This window comes from Rhodnius prolixus, unplaced genomic scaffold (assembly GCF_049639745.1).
Source record: "Rhodnius prolixus isolate KJV_2025 unplaced genomic scaffold, Rpr scaffold_37, whole genome shotgun sequence".
Lineage (NCBI taxonomy): Eukaryota > Metazoa > Arthropoda > Insecta > Hemiptera > Reduviidae > Rhodnius > Rhodnius prolixus.
Genome location: NW_027411587.1, coordinates 5,335 through 26,550, shown reverse-complemented (window position 1 = coordinate 26,550; position 21,216 = coordinate 5,335). Strand labels below are relative to the sequence as shown.

General features: G+C 30.8%; 2 long non-coding RNA genes across 16 annotated transcripts; one reads left to right on the top strand and one right to left on the bottom strand.

Moving 5' to 3' along the window:
* Window positions 1-5,809: 5,809 nt before the first annotated feature.
* On the bottom strand, window positions 5,810-20,197 carry LOC141448448 (uncharacterized). Of its 15 annotated transcripts, none has more exons than XR_012455004.1 (10): window positions 19,749-20,197; window positions 19,355-19,613; window positions 17,286-17,804; window positions 15,145-15,264; window positions 13,356-13,672; window positions 12,311-12,524; window positions 10,796-11,130; window positions 9,139-9,277; window positions 8,694-8,790; window positions 5,810-6,006 (listed from the first exon to the last, which is right to left on the bottom strand). It is a non-coding gene; the product is annotated as an uncharacterized lncRNA (long non-coding RNA). The 15 variants fall into 15 exon arrangements; XR_012455008.1 differs by having other exon boundaries at window positions 17,286-17,481; window positions 17,575-17,804; window positions 19,355-20,196; XR_012455015.1 differs by having other exon boundaries at window positions 15,145-15,178; window positions 17,286-17,395; window positions 17,575-17,804; window positions 19,355-20,196.
* LOC141448452 (uncharacterized) lies at window positions 5,911-10,056 on the top strand. The gene is made up of 2 exons (XR_012455034.1): window positions 5,911-6,050; window positions 8,914-10,056. It is a non-coding gene; the product is annotated as an uncharacterized lncRNA (long non-coding RNA).
* Window positions 20,198-21,216: the final 1,019 nt, after the last annotated feature.

Genomic DNA, 21,216 nt, shown 5'->3' with positions numbered 1-21,216 from the left:
AAAGAATATTTTAGTTCATCAGCATCTCAATACATTTCCAGTCCAATAGCACTTGACACTATTTAAAATAATTCACATTATTTACACTAAAACTATATATCACGCACTAAGTATAACATAAACTCAATTTATAAAATCGAACTTCACTTTGCCACGCACTAATATTCATCTAATGAATCACGTTAAATAAAGAGACACCACGAACGAGTTAAAGATGGCCGACGGTAACTGGCCAGGCTGATCAGCTGGTAAGTGAAGATTATCATCTAAGCAGCTGATTCCAGCTGTTTTTTATTTAATTATTTATTTTCATTCACAATCTGTTAAAATAAAATGTATTTATTAAATTAAAATGGTAAAAATCTTACCTACAAAATATATGTCTTTTAAAGAAGATCGTATGATTTGAATAATGTAATTAACTCTAAGTCCACCTAATTTTGTATAGCAGACCAACATGTCAAAATTGTCAGATTATATTTAACAAACATACAGAATGAATGCCTTTAAATATATAAATAAGAAGAACTAGTACTAGATACACTACCTTATGGTATTTCAAGTATAGGGTTTGTTTGTTAGTTTGTTTTGTTGCACATTGAGAAATGTGTTCATTTTCAATTACCATAAACGAGTTGATTGTAGAATATCCAATGTCTGTTTTAAATCAATTTTCTTGAATCATAATATTATGTTCTAAAGAGGCTGTAGAAGTGATCCCAAAAAGTAAGTTCTTAAAAAGTTTTGAATTTTATTATATTTCTAAAATTGCTTTACTATTTTCAAATAGCTAACATCAAGCTATTAGGTAAATAATCTAATTAATAATTTACTCGCGCTGTACTTTTTCTCTTCGTATCATCTATACAGATCCACTTTGAGGCTTCTTCGTGGTTTCGTAAATAGCATGAGAAACTTGGAACATTTTCAAAAATGTCAGGAATTTACTGTTATGTTTTCTTCAGTTCGCTGAAAGCGTCTAAGAGTAGAACTCCAAGAAATCTTACTGCTAACATCTACTACATAACTTGACTGACTCACAATATAACATCTCACTAATTTGGGTTCAATAACATCAAGTTGAACGAATAACTGAACATATCGTGCATAAAATAGAAAACAGTACGTACACAGCAGCTATATTTCTTGATTTAGCTGTTATATCTGACAATTTTGACATGTTGGACTGCTATACAAAATTAGGTGGACTTAGAGTTAATTACATTATTCAAATCATACGATCTTCTTTAAAAGACATATATTTTGTAGGTAAGATTTTTACCATTTTAATTTAATAAATACATTTTATTTTAACAGATTGTGAATGAAAATAAATAATTAAATAAAAAACAGCTGGAATCAGCTGCTTAGATGATAATCTTCACTTACCAGCTGATCAGCCTGGCCAGTTACCGTCGGCCATCTTTAACTCGTTCGTGGTGTCTCTTTATTTAACGTGATTCATTAGATGAATATTAGTGCGTGGCAAAGTGAAGTTCGATTTTATAAATTGAGTTTATGTTATACTTAGTGCGTGATATATAGTTTTAGTGTAAATAATGTGAATTATTTTAAATAGTGTCAAGTGCTATTGGACTGGAAATGTATTGAGATGCTGATGAACTAAAATATTCTTTAATCAAGGTAAGACTTTATTATCAATTATTAAATTATATTTTTATTATTTTTGCATGAAAACAGCATGTTATCATTTACTTGTTACTTTAAATTGATATCTAAACCTTTTTGCTGAATTCTTTTCTTTTTAATCGACTACGGGTTCAAAATTAGTATTCGTGGTTTACACAGGGCCAAAAAAAGTCTTTGAACTCTTACCTAAATTTTATTACTTTCATCTTAGTAGAATCTTCTTTTTTCTCAAATGAAATTATACTATTCGGTAAAGAGAAATCGGGTTTGTTTTTTCAGATAAAATCTTTTATCTTTTTTCAACTGGAATATCATCATAAAACGTTAAACAAAACAACACCACACACGAATGCAAAAAGAGTCTTTGAACACTATGAACATAATAAATTATTCTTACACATTGCAGATTTATTATCAATTTTAAAAACTTATCGGACCTTCTTTGTTTCTGATCACTTGCAACAAGCGAGCTTTCATCGATCCTACTAATTTTGTAGTCGTCAACGTTGGTATTTTATCCCATTCTTCTAAAATACCGTTTTTTTAATTGTTCGATTGGGTTAAAAAAAATGACTTCAAGTCTAGCTAGATTGTTTAGCAATTATAGTCTAAAAATTGAAAACATCTATTTTTATAAAATTTATTGTATTATTCAATAACTAGTTTCACTTCAAAATGAAATACTTTATTTTTCAAAATAAAAAATATCCTCTCGAAAATAATTTACATATTTGTTGTAGCATTTTTAATTCGAGATCAAATATATTAAGTGACACCAATTATAAAGCTCCATATTACGGTGCTTGTGGAACAGGAAGGTTCTCTTAGGTTATACAACATATGCTTATCAGTGACATGTCTTTGCTGTGGGAGAGATGTAGATGAATTTGATGTTGATAGTTATTATAGCTGCAGAATTTCTTGTAACTGGTATTTCGTACGTTTGGAGATAAAGTAAGTAACCTTCACAAGTAAGCTGAAATACTATTTCTTTACTTGAAATACCATAAAGGTAGTGTATCTAGTACTAGTGTTTCTTATTTTCATATTCCAGGCTTTAATTCTGTGTTTTTGTTCATTGTAATTTTATATTTATTTTATTTTTTAATTTTGTATATTCTCATTTCTTTCATTGAAAAATGTTTTCATTTTCAATTACTATAAACGATTTGATAGTAAATATCCAATGTCTGTTTTAAATGATTTTTCATGAATCGTAAAATTATGTACTAAAGAGGATATAGAAGTGATCTCATAACTGTAACTTCCAAAACTCGGTATCAGACCGAGGCGGTCAGGCGGTCTAGTTGTATTACACAATGTTGCTCATCTCTGTCAAACAGAACGCGGTCTACCGCCGCGGGCTAGTCTTTGTCGCGATGACAAGCGATCTGGTAGTACAAAATTACAGATTTCACCGTGACCGCCCTGCCACCTGGTAATACGAAATAAAGATTACAATGTTAAGAAACTTTATTACTCATTTTTTATTTCCTTCTCGCGACATACGAAAATACTAGAAGAACCTATCTTCATATGACTCCAGTTCAATACAGAAGCGGTGGTATTCCCCTAATTGTTCTCTCTTCTTATTAATTTCATGCACCCAACTTCGTCTTATCTTCCTTTTGCTTTGAAAAGTTGATCGCAGAAGGAGTTGTTCTTCGTCCGAGCTCATACGCAATATATAAAAATTAAAACAAATAACAAAAAAAACGCACTGGTACTTCTCAAGAAGAAAGCTACCAAACTGGACCGCTCTAACAAAAGAATCGCGTCCTGTGCGACGTCCCCATATCGCAGACCACCGCGACGACCGTTGGATCGCTGCCCGCCGCGACAGACCGCTTTCTGTTTGCCCAAGGCCTAAGTTTTAAAAAAGATTTGAATTTTATTATTTCTCTGAAATTGTTACATTGCTTTCAAATAGCTAACATCCAGCTATTAGCTAAATAATCTAATATTAATTTACTGGCACTGTACTTTTTCTTCGCGTATCATTTATACAGATCCAGTTTGAGGCATGTTCGTGGTTTGGTAAATAGCGTCAGAAACTTGGAAAATTTTCAAAAACGTCAGGAACTTACTGTCGTATTTCCTTAAGTTCGCTGAAAGCGTCTAACTCTATGAAATCTTACTAGTTCATTAAGAAAGAGAGAAATAGTTCCTTTTGTTATTGCCAAGAGTGGACCTTCCATCTTTCCAGTTGGATTGCTGTACAAAATTAGGTAGAATTATGCTATTAATTACATTATTCAAATCATATTATCTTTTTTAGAAGACCTAACTTTTGTATGTTAGGTTAATAAAATTTTAATTTATTAATTATATTGTATTTTGGTAAATTACCATATGTATGAAAATAAATGAAAAAAGAAAAAACCAGCTGGAATCAGCTGCTTAGCTGATAATCTTCACTTACCAGCTGATCAGTCTGATCAGATTCCGTCGGCCATCTTTAACTCGTTCGTGGTGTCTCTTTATTAATGTGATTTTTTAAGTGAATATTAGTGCGTGGCAAAGTGAAATTCCATTTTATAAATAGAGTTTAAGTTATACTTAGTGCATGATGTACAGTTTTAGTGTAAATAGTATCGTGAATTATTTTAAAAAGTGACAAGTGCTATTGGACTGGTGATCTATTGAGATGCTGATGAACTTGGATATCCATTAAACAAGGTAAGACTTTATTATCAATTATTAAATTATATTTTTATTATTTTTGCATGAAAACAGCATGTTATTTAATTATCACTTAAATATAAATATTATTGCTTCGTTCAGTGTTGGTTAATTCTTTAATTTTTTTGAACACTACAAGTATTTAAATTGATTTTTAAACTTTTTTGATGAATTCTTTGATCTTTTCTTTTTAATCGACTACGAGTTCAAAATTAGTATTCGTGGTTTACACAGGGCCAAAAAAAGTCTTCGAACACTTACCTAAATTTTATTACTTTCATCTTAGTAGAATCTTCTTTTCGTACTTATTCTTTTAAAACTATCTTCTCTATTTCACGAATACGTTTTCTTTCATTTTGCAACTACACAATAAGTTCAAGAATCGGTCTAGGAACTTCCATATTAGTGGTTAAATAATACTATTTAGATTGTTATTCTCTAAACTGACTGCTTGATTTCTACAATTCAATAGGGTTCTTTGGAACTATATTCAACTGTAAAAATTTCGATTTGTGCACATTTATATGGTTGTTCACAGACTTTTTTTTGCATTCGTGTGTGGAGTTGATTTGTTTAACGATTTTATATAAAATAGACAATCCTGTGTTCTCTCTATCGAATAGTATAATTTCATTTGAGAGAAAAAAAGAAGTTTCTAATATAAGATAATAATAAAAGTAATAAAATTTAGGTAAGTTTTCACAGACTTTTTTGGCCCCGTGTACCTATGTTATTTTTTGGAATTATTTTCTAAAGATTCCTTTTCTCACGTGTCTTGATTTTAATTAGTTCATTTTATAGGACTCTAAGTAGAATATTTAAGTCCAAACTAAGAAACTCCACATCATAACTCGCCCCTTATTAATTAGATCCTTGGGGTAGATTCAGAAATAAATAATTGATACCTACTATAAGATTCGTTAAGAACGAATGAATTCCCCTTCCGGTTAATGGTCAGACGGTTTTTCTATTTTGTAAAAAAATTCATTTGCTTCATTCATTCACCTAAGAAAATGAACTCTTTTATGAAATTTTTCTACACCCAATGCTTAAAATTTTGTTGTTAATGTTTTATTAGCAATCTATTCCATTATATAAGGAAACGAACTTGAAAAGGAAATAAATTAGAGTTGACGCGGAAAAAATAATTTGAATATAATGAGTACCTGAAATATAAATAAATAATAACATGCAAATATTACTTCATTTAAAAACAAAAAAAAAATGTCAGTTCATGCTTAAAACATCAAGTTTGCCAAGAAAAAGATATTAATGAAAGGATGGGAGTAATTTATACAAGTGCTCCAGATTTCAGTTTATTCAATATTTAATTTTGGCTAGCTAATGGTGCAAAAAAGAAAACGAAAAGAAAGAAATTGAAAATTGTGGTACTTATAGTAGGATTTTTTTTTTTTTTTATTTTTTAAATGAAGTAACTTAATCAGTAGGTGTAGGGAAATAAACAGTAAGAACGAAGTATTAGTTCATTATGGCTTTTATTAAAACTTTTTTAACTACAATAAATTACAATTAGTTTTAAATTATCATTTTACGTATGGGTAAAAAAATGGAAACTAATTTATTGTTGTATGATTATTCATAATGTTCCTGAAGACAATAAACCGAACATGGATCAGGGTCCGAAACTGATGTAGAACTGGATCCAACTAATGCCTTGAAACAGAAGAGCACAATTGGCCTATTATGCACTGTTCCAGGTATGATAAAGTATCTAAAGTAAAATAATTGGTTAATCTTTTAACCAGTTAAACTAGCTAACTGTTGCACAGTTTAAACTGTACTGATTAAAGAATCAAATCAATTACACTGGCTAACTGCTTTTACTAGTTAACTAGTTAAAACAGTTACACCAGTGTAACCAGTTAAAACAGTTATGCTCGGATAACTGGTTAAACTAACTACTTAATCGGTTTTATTGGTTGACATTGATTAATCGGTTAAACTGGTTTTACTGGTTAATCATTTAAACTGGTTACTGGTTTACTAGTTAATCGGTTTATCTAGTTTAATTGGTTACCATTGTCACTTCGCTTCGCCTGGCAACTTATTTTCTTCTCCTTATAAATTATTTTCTTCATTTATCCACTTATTGTTTTACCTATCGATAAGTGGATAGATGAATACAATAAGTTAATAGGTGAAGAAAATAAATGATGGGTGAAGAGAAATAATTGGATAAATGGCAAAGGTAACCAGTTGAACTAGATTAACCAGTTTAATGATATAACTAGTTAAACTAGTTAGCCTGTTAAACCGTTAAACCGATGAAGTACTTGAGCAGTTAAACTGGTTAACAAAGTAGCTCTTTAGCCGGTTAACTAGTTGACTAGATAAACTAGTCTGTTACCAGTAAAAACGATTACCTAGCTAACCAATTTAATTAACTGAACCTGTTAGGAAGGTTAACCGATAAACTGATCCAGTTTACACAATTAACTATTTAAATAGTATAACCTATTTAACGCAGTTATCAGGTTTAATCGGCTAATGGGTTAACCAGTCAACCTGGTTAACTAGTAACCGGGATAACTAGTTTAATTAGCTAACAGCTTGAACATGTTTATCGGTTAAACTTGCTAACTTGTTCAGGTATAACTGGGTAACTAGTTAATCGGTTAAACTTGTTAACTGTTATCGGACATACTAGCAACTGGTTAACTGGCTTAACTGGTTAAACTAGTTCGATTGGTTACCTTTGTCATTTATTAAATTATATTTTTTTCATCTATCAATTGATTTCTTTTAACTGTCCACTTCTTGATCCTCCGCTTATCCTTCTATATTAGAGATATAAGTGGATTGGTAAGAGAATAAGTGGACAGATGAAGAAAATAAGTTGTAAGGTGAATCGAAATGTCAAAGGTAACGATTTGAATTAGTTTAACAAGTTTAGCCAGTGAACCAGTTGGCTAGCTGGACCGATGAACAGTTGACAAGTTTAAGCGATTAACTTCCTATCCAGTTATACCCATAACCAGTTAGCCAGTTTAACCGATCAACTTGTTAAACCAGTAAGCTAGTTAAACTAGTTTAATCAATTAACTAGTAAATCAGATCGACTAGTTAAACCAATTAGCCGATTAAACCAGTTAACTAGTTGATAGATTATACCGATTAACTAGTTAATCGGTTAAACTGGTTAACAAGTTTATCGGTTAACCTGGCTAACTGGTTCCATTAGTTAAATTGGTTAACTAGGTGATTTTTTTAATGGCTGGATAGTTTAACTGGTCCATTAGTTAATCGGCAAAACTAGCTGGCTGCTTTGTTAACCAGTTTGTAACTGGAGAGGTTAGGTTAGGTTAAGTTAGGCTAGGTTAATTAAGCTAGGGTAGGTTAAGTTAGGTTAAGGCTAAGTTAGTTAATCTAGGGTAGGTTAGGTTAAGTTAAATTAAGCTAGGCTAACCTAACCTAACCCCCCTTTTACTTAGGTTAGGTTAGGTTAGGTTAATCTAATCTAACCTAACCTAACCTAACCACACCGACTTACTAGTTAACCAGTTAAACCAGGTTCCAGTTTAACCGGTTAACTATTAATCAGCTAAACCGGTTACGCAGTTCAACCGATTAACTAGTTTACCAGTTAAACCAGTCAGCCAGTTTAACCGGTTAACTAGTTGATCAGCTAAGCCAGTAACCCAGCTCAACCGATTAACTAGTTAACCAGTTTAACTAGTTTGCCAGTTTAACCGGTTAACTAGTTAATCAGCTCAACCAGATACCCAGTTCAATCGATTAACTAGTTTACCAAAAAACCAGTCATCCAATTCAACCGGTTAACTAGTTAATCAGTTTTACCGGCTAACAGGTTTAAATACTATTCAATCCGGTTAACTGGTCAATCGGTTAACCTGTCGCCTGGTTTCACTAGGTTTGGGTAACTAGTTAATCGGTTTTATTGGCTGATTAGTATAAGCCAAGGTAACTTATTAACTAGTTATCCAGTTAGCCTGTTTAACCAGTAAACTATTTAACCAGTTAAACCTGACAACCAGATAAACCATTTAACCGATTAGTTAGTTACCTATCCATTTCAACGGATCAACTATTTTACTAGTTAAACCAGTTAGCCAGTTTAATCCAATAAACTAGTTAGACGTTAAGCCGAATAACGAATTAACCAGTTTAACCAATTTATCAGTTAAATCAGTTAGCCAGTCGACCCGATTAACTGGATAACTATAAACCTGTTAAACAGATACACCAGTAATACCAATTTAACAGATTAACTAGTTAACAAGTATAATTGATTAACTAGTTATTCAAGCAGTACGTTTAACCAGTTAGCCACGTAGCCAGTTTAGCTGATTTCAACATGCAAATAATTTTAAAGAACTTACGTGAAAGGTGGAAGTAAATATTTAGTGCAACGTCCTGAGAGGAATCCTTCCTTTTTACTCCCTGTACATCTCAAATTAACACTATTCCTCTTGCTACCTAAACCAAAATTTTTCTTTACTGTTACATGAACTATTTGAATAAATTATATAATATGTATAACAAAATGTACTGCTTTTTACTTTTTTTATATATTTATAATAATATCTATTTCTTTTTCAGTCTGTTTGAAAACGAACATTTCCTACTAAGTGATGCACTTTCAATTGATCTGTTGTTACTAAGATACTTGGAAAACTTAAATAAAATGGAAAAATAAAGAAAACAAATGTAAAGAGACCGATCATGCATGATTTTTATCTCATTGTGCAAATTTGAAAAAGAGATATTACCAACGTTTAAGAAAATTAAAAAAAAAACTTATTTCAAAAATTAAATGTCTCTAACCTTTGTACAATTATCTTTATAGATACTTCCAGCAACAGAAGTAGTGTCAATTCCAATCCACAAATCAATGCTGTGCAAAGTGTTGCAATGAAAGAGATAGTTCTTATCAACACGAGCACCACTGTCTAAAACCAGAAGCCTGAAATAATGTCTATAGTTACTTATGTAATTCAAATAACTAATGATTATTCTTAAATTTTGTTAACTTCTTAAACTGTATTATAATTATTAATTCTTAAATAAAAATATTTATTTTCTAAGAACTTAATTAAATGTGTTTTCTTCTCCTATCATTTAATTTACAGTAACCTAACCTATGGTTGGGACGTGTATGTTTTTATGTCAGCTGATTCTAAGTTATCGATGATAAATAAATAAATGCATTAACCATATTTAATTTACAATAATTGAGTCTTTATTAAGTTCGACTTGTATCCAATGTAAATGTTGATATGTTGTGGAGAGGATATAGGCATGCAGCCTGAAACCTCCATTTAAATATATTTGTATAAAAAAATTTAAATTGTAAATAAACATTTTCAAATTCACATTCAAAATTGAGTCTTTATAATTGAATAATTGAATCAGCTAATTAAAAAACATTCAAGCATATTGGACATAGATAAAGAGTTACGTAAAAAATTAACAGGATGCAGGGAGACTACATAGTACACCATTAATAAAATCTAAGTAAGGTTATCCTGATGAGATATATTTATACATTTACATAAGATAGAAACTATTCAAAAAATTGATATCGTTAGCGTAGGTTCTTACCTTTTCTTAAAGAAGTTCAGAGTATACAGAAACAACACCGTTAATGAACAAAAAGTGAGTAATGGCCCAAGTTGTCAAACCAACGCTTATTATTATAATCTAAATTAACGGAGAATTAGAGACAGTTACATTATGCCCAAATTGTGGAAAAAATATTACTTTTATTGAAAACATCGGAAGTTGATATTACTCATTTCTAGGAGATTCAAGCTTTAGTGCTAGTAATATTTTTACCCAACAGAAAAACTGTCTGAACATTCACCGAAAGGGGAAGGAAGATCTTCGATTGTTCTTAACGAAAGTTGAAGTAGGTATCAATTATAATTATTTATTTTTGAATCTACCCCAAGGATTTAATTAATAAGGGGCGAGTTATGATGTGGAATTTCTGAGTTTGGATTTAAATGTCCTACTTATAGACCTATAAAAGGAACTAATTAAAATCAAGATACTTAAGGACAGGAATCAATTAAAAAAAAAAAAATAATAATAATAATAATAATAAAAGATTTTAAATAAAATAAATAACCCTTGTTTCTATTCTAATGAAATAGTATAATTTCATTTGAGAGAAAAAAAGTTTCTACTAAGATAAAAGTAATCAAATTAAAAGTGTTCACAGACTTCTTTGACCCAGTGTAAACCAAGAATACTAATTTTGAACTCATAGTCGATTAAAAAAAAAGATCAAAGAATTCATCAAAAAAGTTTAGAAATCAATTTAAATACTTGTAGTGTTCAGAAAAATTAAAGAATTAACCAACACTGAACGAAGCAAGACGAAGCAATAATATTTATATTTAAGTGATAATTAAATAACATGCTGTTTTCATGCAAAAATAATAAAAATATAATTTAATTATTGATAATAAAGTCTTACCTTGTTTAATGAATATCCAAGTTCATCAGCATCTCAATAGATCACCAGTCCAATAGCACTTGTCACTTTTTAAAATAATTCACGATACTATTTACACTAAAACAGTACATCATGCACTAAGTGTAACTTAAACTCTATTTATAAAATGGAATTTCACGTTGCCACGCACTAATATTCACTTGAAAAATCACATTAATAAAGAGACACCACGAACGAGTTAAAGATGGCCGACGGAATCTGATCAGACTGATCAGCTGGTAAGTGAAGATTATCATCTAAGCAGCTGATTCCAGCTGGTTTTTTCTTTTTTTATTTATTTTCATACATATGGTAATCTACCAAAATACAATATAATTAATAAATTAAAATTTTATTAACCTAACATACAAAAGTTAGGTCTTCTAAAAAAGATATGATTTGAATAATGTAATTAATAGCATAGGTCTACCTAATTTTGTACAGCAATCCAACATGTCAAAATTGTCAGATATATCAGCTAAATCAAGAAATATAGCTGCTGTGTACTTAGTTAGATGTTAGCTATTTGAAAGCAATGTAACAATTTCAGAGAAATAATAAAATTCAAATCTTTTTAAGAACTTAGGCCTTGGGCAAACAGAAAGCGGTCTGTCGCGGCGGGCAGCGATCCAGCGGTCGTCGCGGTGGTCTGCGATATGGGGACGTCGCACAGGACGCGATTCTTTTGTTAGAGCGGTCCAGTTTGGTAGCTTTCTTCTTGAGAAGTAGCAGTGCGTTTTTTTGTTATTTGTTTTAATTTTTATATATTGCGTATGAGCTCGGACGAAGAACAACTCCTTCTGCGATCAACTTTTCAAAGCAAAAGGAAGATAAGACGAAGTTGGGTGCATGAAATTAATAAGAAGAGAGAACAATTAGGGGAATACCACCGCTTCTGTATTGAACTGGAGTCATATGAAGATAGGTTCTTCTAGTATTTTCGTATGTCGCGAGAAGGAAATAAAAAATGAGTAATAAAGTTTCTTAACATTGTAATCTTTATTTCGTATTACCAGGTGGCAGGGCGGTCACGGTGAAATCTGTAATTTTGTACTACCAGATCGCTTGTCATCGCGACAAAGACTAGCCCGCGGCGGTAGACCGCGTTCTGTTTGACAGAGATGAGCAACATTGTGTAATACAACTAGACCGCCTGACCGCCTCGGTCTGATACCGAGTTTTGGAAGTTACAGTTATGAGATCACTTCTATATCCTCTTTAGTACATAATTTTACGATTCATGAAAAATCATTTAAAACAGACATTGGATATTTACTATCAAATCGTTTATAGTAATTGAAAATGAAAACATTTTTCAATGAAAGAAATGAGAATATACAAAATTAAAAAATAAAATAAATATAAAATTACAATGAACAAAAACACAGAATTAAAGCCTGGAATATGAAAATAAGAAACACTAGTACTAGATACACTACCTTTATGGTATTTCAAGTAAAGAAATAGTATTTCAGCTTACTTGTGAAGGTTACTTACTTTATCTCCAAACGTACGAAATACCAGTTACAAGAAATACTGCAGCTATAATAACTAACAACATCAAATTCATCTACATCTCTCCCACAGCAAAGACATGTCACTGATAAGCATATGTTGTATAACCTAAGAGAACCTTCCTGTTCCACAAGCACCGTAATATGGAGCTTTATAATTGGTGTCACTTAATATATTTGATCTCGAATTAAAAATGCTACAACAAATATGTAAATTATTTTCGAGAGGATATTTTTTATTTTGAAAAATAAAGTATTTCATTTTGAAGTGAAACTAGTTATTGAATAATACAATAAATTTTATAAAAATAGATGTTTTTAATTTTTAGACTATAATTGCTAAACAATCTAGCTAGACTTGAAGTCATTTTTTTTTTAACCCAATCGAACAATTAAAAAAACGGTATTTTAGATGAATGGGATAAAATACCAACGTTGACGACTACAAAATTAGTAGGATCGATGAAAGCTCGCTTGTTGCAAGTGATCAGAAAGAAAGAAGGTCCGATAAGTTTTTAAAATTGATAATAAATCTGCAATGTGTAAGAATAATTTATTATGTTCATAGTGTTCAAAGACTCTTTTTGCATTCGTGTGTGGTGTTGTTTTGTTTAACGTTTTATGATGATATTCCAGTTGAAAAAAGATAAAAGTTTTTATCTGAAAAAACAAACCCGATTTCTCGTTACCGAATAGTATAATTTCATTTGAGAAAAAAGAAGATTCTACTAAGATGAAAGTAATAAAATTTAGGTAAGAGTTCAAAGACTTTTTTTGGCCCTGTGTAAACCACGAATACTAATTTTGAACTCATAGTCGATTAAAAAGAAAAGATCAAAGAATTCAGCAAAAAGGTTTAGATATCAATTTAAATACTTCTTGAAGTGATCAAAGTTAAAGAATTAACCAACACCGAACATAGTTAACACGGAGCAATATTTATTTTTAAGTAACAAGTAAATGATAACTTGCTGTTTTCATGCAAAAATAATACAAATAAAATTTAATAATTGATAATAAAGTCTTACCTTTTTAAAGAATATCCAAGTTCATCAGCATCTCAATACATCTGCAGTTCAATAGCACTTGACACTATTTAAAATAATTCACATTATTTACACTAAAACTATATATCACGCACTAAGTATAACATAAACTCAATTTATAAAATCGAACTTCACTTTGCCACGAACTAATATTCACCTAAAAAATCATGTTAATAAAGAGACACCACGAAAGAGTTAAAGATGGCCGACGGTAACTGGCCAGGCTGATCAGCTGGTAAGTGAAGATTATCTAAGCAGCTGATTCCAGCTGTTTTTATTTATTTATTTTCATTCATAATCTGTTAAAATAAAATGTAATTATTAAATTAAAATGATAAAAATCTTACCTACAAAATATATGTCTTTTAAAGAAGATCGTATGATTTGAATAGTGTAATTAACTCTAAGTCTACCTAATTTTGTACAGCAGCCCAACATGTCAAAATTGTCAGATATAACAGCTAAAGTTAAAAATTAAGAGGCACATCGATGTTAGAAGCTAAAAGTATTTCATTTTGAAGTGAATCTAGTTATTGAATAATAGAATAAATTTTTTAAAAATAGATGTTTTCAATTTTTAGACTATAATTGCTAAACAATCTAGCTAGACTTGGTCATTTTTTTTATAGCAGGATTGAAGATAAAGTGAAAGATGTTAGGAATCAAGAGACTATTCTTGTACACTGCTATTACTAATGCAAAGAAGTGGTCACAACCACTAAATACTTTCCTTATTTAAGTAAGAGAAAATAAAAGAATTATTTAACTGAATATATAAAACTTCCAGTTTGTCTAAGAAAAATAGAAAAAAATTGTCAAAGTTGGGTGTTCTTCAACGTTATGCTTTCTCGTACATTTTTTGACGACCAACCCTTATACAACTGTCCTATTGGGCAGTTTTAATATCACCCTAGTTTTTCCCCATGTAATGGTCAAGTCTATAACAGAAAGCAGCTTCTCAAAATACAAGTTTATGGCTTGTGTAACAAGACCCTAATCAAAAACTATCAAAATTCTACTACTTTGTGTCGGAAAGTGCACAAAAAAATTTTTTTTAATTGGAGATAGGAAAATGTAATAAATAACAACAGATTGGACAAGGGAACTTAATTAAGTATGGTGTACATTAGTTTTCTGTTAGAAAAAAAGTTAGACCTCTAGCTGGATGGATATCATGGAACTGGGTTAGAAATTGAGCAAATCTTTTACACACCTTGGTTTCTGCTCAAACTGCGTTGTGAGAAACGCCTACTCAGAACTTAGAAATTTAAACACATTCACTTTGAACAAACCAAATAAAACAAGCTAACTGATCCAGATATTAACAACGGTCCCAAATAAACAAGGTGGACATTTATGTGATTTTATAAATTGTGTACATATTTAAACTATGAGTGCAAGGTTTGGAGATTTAGTTTTATCAAAGCTCAACCATTTTGATTCCTATATAACCATTATGTTTTTTGTGAAGTTCGTTTTACATTCTGCTCAAAAGAAACTTTGATAATGCTAAAATTTCTAATATCTACATAGCATTCTTAAGTATCAATTTTGTAACAAATCACAGAACACATTGAAAGCATTGTTTTAATGGTAAGATTCAGAAATAAAATATGTAAAAGAATGTTTATGACCTAATAATTCTCTTCAGTAAACCAATTTGAATACTAAAAAACCCTAACTGTCTTGGAAACATGTCAATTTCATAAACCCTTCTGATCACATTAACTCGTAATTGATAGTAGAAATATACACAAAAAATGTTGCTTACCTGCAAGAAGTCCTTAACGCAGTAATGATTATCGCTTAATGCAAATAGAGAATACAATCAGTTTTCTAAGGTTTGTAAAGTTCTCATTGTCTTAGTTACTACAGCAGCATCAACTTAAAACTATCGAATCATAAATAAAAAACCATCAAATTATGAGGTAAACAGTGATTCTAAACATGGAATTTTTTTTAAAGAAAAACTTCTTTTTAAAGTACTGACGATAAAAAATATTTATCAACGTGGGTGAAGAACATTTCAAAAAATAAATCAAATTATTACTGTGGCTACTTGATACTGTGAATATTTAGACAGTCCCGTATATCCTTTTTACCCAATTAAATTACAATTGAGAAATCAATAATTGTTGTTGAATAATCTACTTGATATAACTGTGTGATATTTATGCTCACGAATATTTCGGTAAGACGAATTCAAGACAGTAGCCGACTCTAACTTTGTCTTTTTCTACTTTAACATGCATGTACATATGGGTGATTTATCATAATTATAACAAAAAAATATTATAAATGAAGTGGCCAGCATAAGGGTCTGTGACATCTAATAAATTCTAAAAAATATTAATGAATATTAATGCAGTAAAATTACTTAAATATTAATGAAGAATTAATGAAATGTTGGGTGCTTGCTGATTTGTGTACCTTTTGGCGTTTAATTAACCCTTATACTTAACATTTTAAACTGTAAGTTTTTGTTAAAGAGATTTTTGTACCTTTTGGATAGATTTTCCTTTTTGTCTATTTTGCAAAGTTACATATCTGCTTTACAGATTTTTTTAAATTTGGATTAAGCAATTCTATCATTATAACCTAATAAGGTGGTAAGTCGGAACCGTAACTACCACTGGAAAGATCTTTTTAAAGAATGATTATAGTTGCGGTCCCCCAAACCATCCTCAATAACAACTTTTTTTAAAAAAGCGTTTTGAATAACATATTTTGAATAACATAGGTATTTTTACGTAAATAGCAAAATTAAACTGCGATTTCAGTACTTCCTTTTAAGAGGAGTGAGAAAAATAAACTGCGATTGCAGTACTTCTAGGCAAAGAGGCAAAGATTTTTTAATCTAACGACAATTCATTGATTTCAATCGGTTCACTCATTGATAATTTAAACGATTGCAGTACTTCCTCTTAGTAGGTGCAAGAGCATCAGCAACGTAGAGGAGCTTTAGCCACTTATTCGAGCTGAATTTTATCAAAATCGGACTAAGCGTTATAGAAATATTGGTAATAATAGTTTTAGAAAGGGCCTTATTTGGGTGGGGCGAACTCCCCTCCTTATGAGGCATGGCGTCGAGACTTTTAAAGTGCAAATCTGTACAAAATTTCGATTTGAATGACACTTCATTCATGAAAATCGGTTCACGTGTCGATAATTTGCAACGATTGCTATACTTCCCCTTAACAAGTGTAAGAGCTGATCGCCGCTTTAATGTTACGTAGGGGAGCCCTAACCCTATCATTCTACCAAATTTTATCAAAATCGGGCCAAGATTTACAGAGTAATTAGTAATAATAATTTTGGAGGGGGCCTTACATAAAGGGGGCTAACTCCTCTCCCATTCGATGTACAGGATCGAGACCCCTAAAAGGCACATCTACATAAAATTCCGAATCGAATGACACCTCATTCATGAAAATCGGTTCACGCGTTTAAGCGCTACGTTGTTTACAAAAAAGGTAACAACAACAACAACAAGAAGAAGAACAACAACAACAACAACAACAACAACAAGAACAAGAACATTTTTTGAAAAAGCCGTTTTTGCTCATTTTCGGCAACTTTTTTCTCGAAACCTATTAGATCTGGGTTGTTGCAAAAAAATTACAGCTATAAAGGAGGGTTTGCCCTTTATTTTAAAGAAAATTTGGGAATTTTATCTTTTGTAGAAAAAGAGAAAAAAATTATCAAAGTTGGGTGTTTTTCAACGTTACGCTTTTTCGTGCAGTTTTTGACGATCAACCCTTATACAACTGTCCTACCGGACAGTTTTAATAATAGAACCAACCAATATTGGTACAACAAGCGAGGAAAATTCTTAATAAATCTCTATAAGATGTATTGAGATTTCACTATTTACAAACTAAAATTTCCATAAGTAAATCTATAAAAACTAACGGTTTTTTAAAGTTGAAGATGTGGAGTAAAAGGTTGTCAACAAATCTAACGTTGTTCCTCAGCCATGCTAATCCATTCTATCCATCAATCAACAGTGAGACTTCAATCTTCTGCAATTATTTTATGCTAATATTGAGGGTGATAATATTATAGATTGGCTTAACGGTGACTTCGTACTTAATGCACTGCTGTCAAACTTTTATCGGATGAGAATATCACTTACTACTTACTAATAACTTCACTAAGCTCGATACCGAAAATTTAAGTTTTACTATTAATTTTGTCTTACCATTACCACAAGAAGATTTCGCAATCCTTTCTAAAACAAAGCGTCTCAACCTATCTTTTAGATTATTCAATATAGCGTTTTACATTTATTTATTTTTTAAATGTGTCCAATATTCAATCAAAACCAGCTGTACTTAAAGTAAGCAAAGAAGAATTCCCAAACTATTTTTTTTTTTTTCAGCTCTTGAAGCATTGCTCTTATTGAAGACTAGAATAACTGCAAACATATTTCTGAAACAAAACAGCATTTACAACGAAATAATTAAGATTATTTCTCTAGTTAACCATACAATATCCAGAAATAAATTTAGTTTAGTACATGCACTAATAAGTATATGAATGAATAAATAAATAAGACGAAAATAACGAAATAACATTTACTTATAAATGATATAAGGAAAGCTGTAACTGCGAAAGTAGAGGCTGATTTTCCATTTAATTCGGATCATAGACTTATAAATTGTACAATCAAATTAGAGAGAAGACCATTTAGAATTAACAAAAAGCAAGTAAGTCTACTCCCAAGAATAGAGGAGGAGCTGTCTAAATTATCACCAGGAAATGGCATGGATATTCATAAGGAATATGACGCAATAATGAAGGCGATAGAAACAGCAACTTTAAGGACATGCAAAGAAAATCAGAGGCATAAAACTCAGAATAGGAGAACTAAAAAATTATCGGATGAAACTATCAAGTTGATTGAGAAAATGGAAAAGTATAATAAAATAATTAACGTCATTTCAAAAAATCGAACACGCAGAAGTGAGGAAATTAGTAAGGAAGAAAATTAGAATGGATCTGAAAAAATATGAAGAAGAAGTGATTTTAAAAACGGTAGTGGAAGAAGGTTCGACAAAGAAGATGAAGAAAGAATTATCAAATATAAAGAAACATTGGATTCAAAAACTGGAAACGCCAGAAGGTATAATAACAGATAGAGAAAAAATATTAGAAAATATCTCAATATTTTATGAAAATATTTATAAACGGGACCGGAGTTTGGAGGATGAAAATAGAAGTAAGTTTTTAGAAAAGGAGAGGGAGGAGGAATTCTTAGCGATTCTGGAAGGAGAAGTTGAGAAAGCCATTGAGAGATTGAAATTAGGCAAAGCTACAGGGGATGACCAGATAGAGGCAGTTATGATTAAAGAAGGTAAAAATGCGCTAAGTAAAGTTTAAACCAGGCTCTTCTCTAATATTTTATTGCATGCTGTTATTCCAAGTCAATGGGAATGTAATAAGATACTCATTTTGGATAAAGGCGGTTCAAGAAATGTATTTAACAATTACCGTCCCATCAGCCTTACCTCAGTTATGTACAAATTATTTGCATACATTGTTCAAAATAGAATAAAAAATAAAATTAATGAATTCCAACCGGAAGAACAAGCAGGTTTCCTGCCTTCGTACTCAACAATTGATCACCTCCAGACAGTAAACCAGGTAGTGGAAAAATGTAGAGAGTATAGAATGGAAATATATCTAATATTTGTTGAGAGGGCATAATAACCCATTGGTTCATTGCCCACTAAACTAAATATCAAAACTTGAATTTTCCATCATTGATTTTCATCACACACGAAACTTGACAATTCCTAAAAACATTTATCGAAAACAAATACATATATCCGTTGAAAACTGAATAACATTCTACTTGATCGTAATACCTTGTAATTATTATGGGTAAGAAAAAGTAATGGAATTGTAATGAGTGCTTGGTGGATATTAAAGTAAAAGTGAAAAATTAAAGCACCAATTGACAAAGATAAGATAAATACCTTATGAAGTCGATACAAAAGGAAAGGTCTTGTTCACACACTTGCTCCAGCAAGTACTTCTCATTCTACTCTTGCATGTAGGCACTGCTACCCTCTTCATTCTTGCTACAAAACAGTCAAAAACCATTACCAGCGAAATACAGAGCTAGTAACTTCTTATCAGTTCTATCTACGAAGCCATTTAATTTTTTAATTGAATTGCCGAAATCACCATCATGGCAAAGTTTCCATACATTTAAACTTTTTTTTTTTTCAAGTCCTAAAATTTATGATATATACACTTTGTCATCTTGTTATTTTTTTCTTTCCTTGGCTATATTATAGGAAATACAACAATAACAAAAACATGAAACGATTCTCCCAAATAACATAAACAATTGTATGTAATACGTACATGGGTTATTTAATATCATTAAATAAGGTTCCTTTTTATTAAATCTATATCTGTTGATTTAATGACTCCTCAGTTACACTGTTAATGTAATATACTCGTAAGTAGTCAATTTCATGTACAGGTCTAACTCGTTCTACAAGAGAATTAAGCTTATCTTACTCATCTTCCTCGTCTTAGATTCTTGACTTATGGTTTTCGTTACTTCACTTCGATATAGAACTAACACTTCTCGAACTTTACTTTTTACAGGTGTTCCTAAAGGTTTAAGAATTTACTAATCTGATGAGGATCAGTTCACGAATAATAATCAGTAGTGTGTTTATATCCCTTATCGGTTTCGGTCTTTCAACCATCTCAGAGGTAGAATAACCAGATCAGAGTAAAGATTTCAACTTCATTTACACTGCCCTGCCGCACTACAGTTACTAACTGAGCTGACTGTTTAAGAGAGGTTACGTGGTGTTATCCAAAATATTAACGAATTGTCAAACATCTGTAAAAATTATGAATTAAAATAATTGAAATCTAATACATGTTATAAGGATATTTTTTTTTTTAATTCTGTGCGAGTAATAATTATTTTAAAACTGAATAGTTGGAAATGTATTTTATACGAGGGAGGCGCGAGAATTTAAGTTTAAAACTCGGACATTGTTGATTTTCACTTCGAAATAATTATTGTTAAGTAAAATATGAATGAATATACGATTCTAATATTTTAAAAAAATAGTAAAATCTTCAGAGGAAAACTTTTAATCAGCGTAGAACATGCAATATGCTGGTATACTCAAGCTTTGTGAATGGCTTTCTGTTTACATATCTCTAATACTTACAATTCTATCCGTAGCAGAAACACTTCAGTTTTTATAAAACAGAAACTTTATGAAATTGGTTCTTATAGGACATACAAGTGGCTCAGATTTTTCCAAAGGTTGATCTAGAAATCTTTTTGATAAGTAATCTGCAAATTGTCTTCGATGTTCTTTTTCATACTTTTAAGACAGAGTAGTATTGTACATTCACACCGAGTAGCCTACAATCTGAATTACCATTGCAAAATAAATAGAAAATTGAGAAAATCTCCTCTAAATAAGCTTTAGCGTATAAATAACTACGACAGAGATGGAACGCAAATACAGGGTAGCCCAGATTTATGTTACGATTGTAAAAAAATGCAAAAATAAGTAATTCTTGTCTAGTTTGACTGGAGAAATTGAGAATTGAATTTCAAGTTACGATTGCAAAATAAGGAGTTCTCATCTTGTTTCACTGCAAACGATTGAGATTTCTACTTCATTGCATAAATAACAAAACCAAACGTTGATTGTACACAAAAGGAAGACCGAATTTGAAGTTAGGAGTACAAAATAAAAGGAAAAATAATGAATTCTCGTCTAGTTTGTTTGGAAAGATTGAAATTTCTGCTTTATACATTTCATTATTAAGCAAGAGGTGAAATGTACACTCA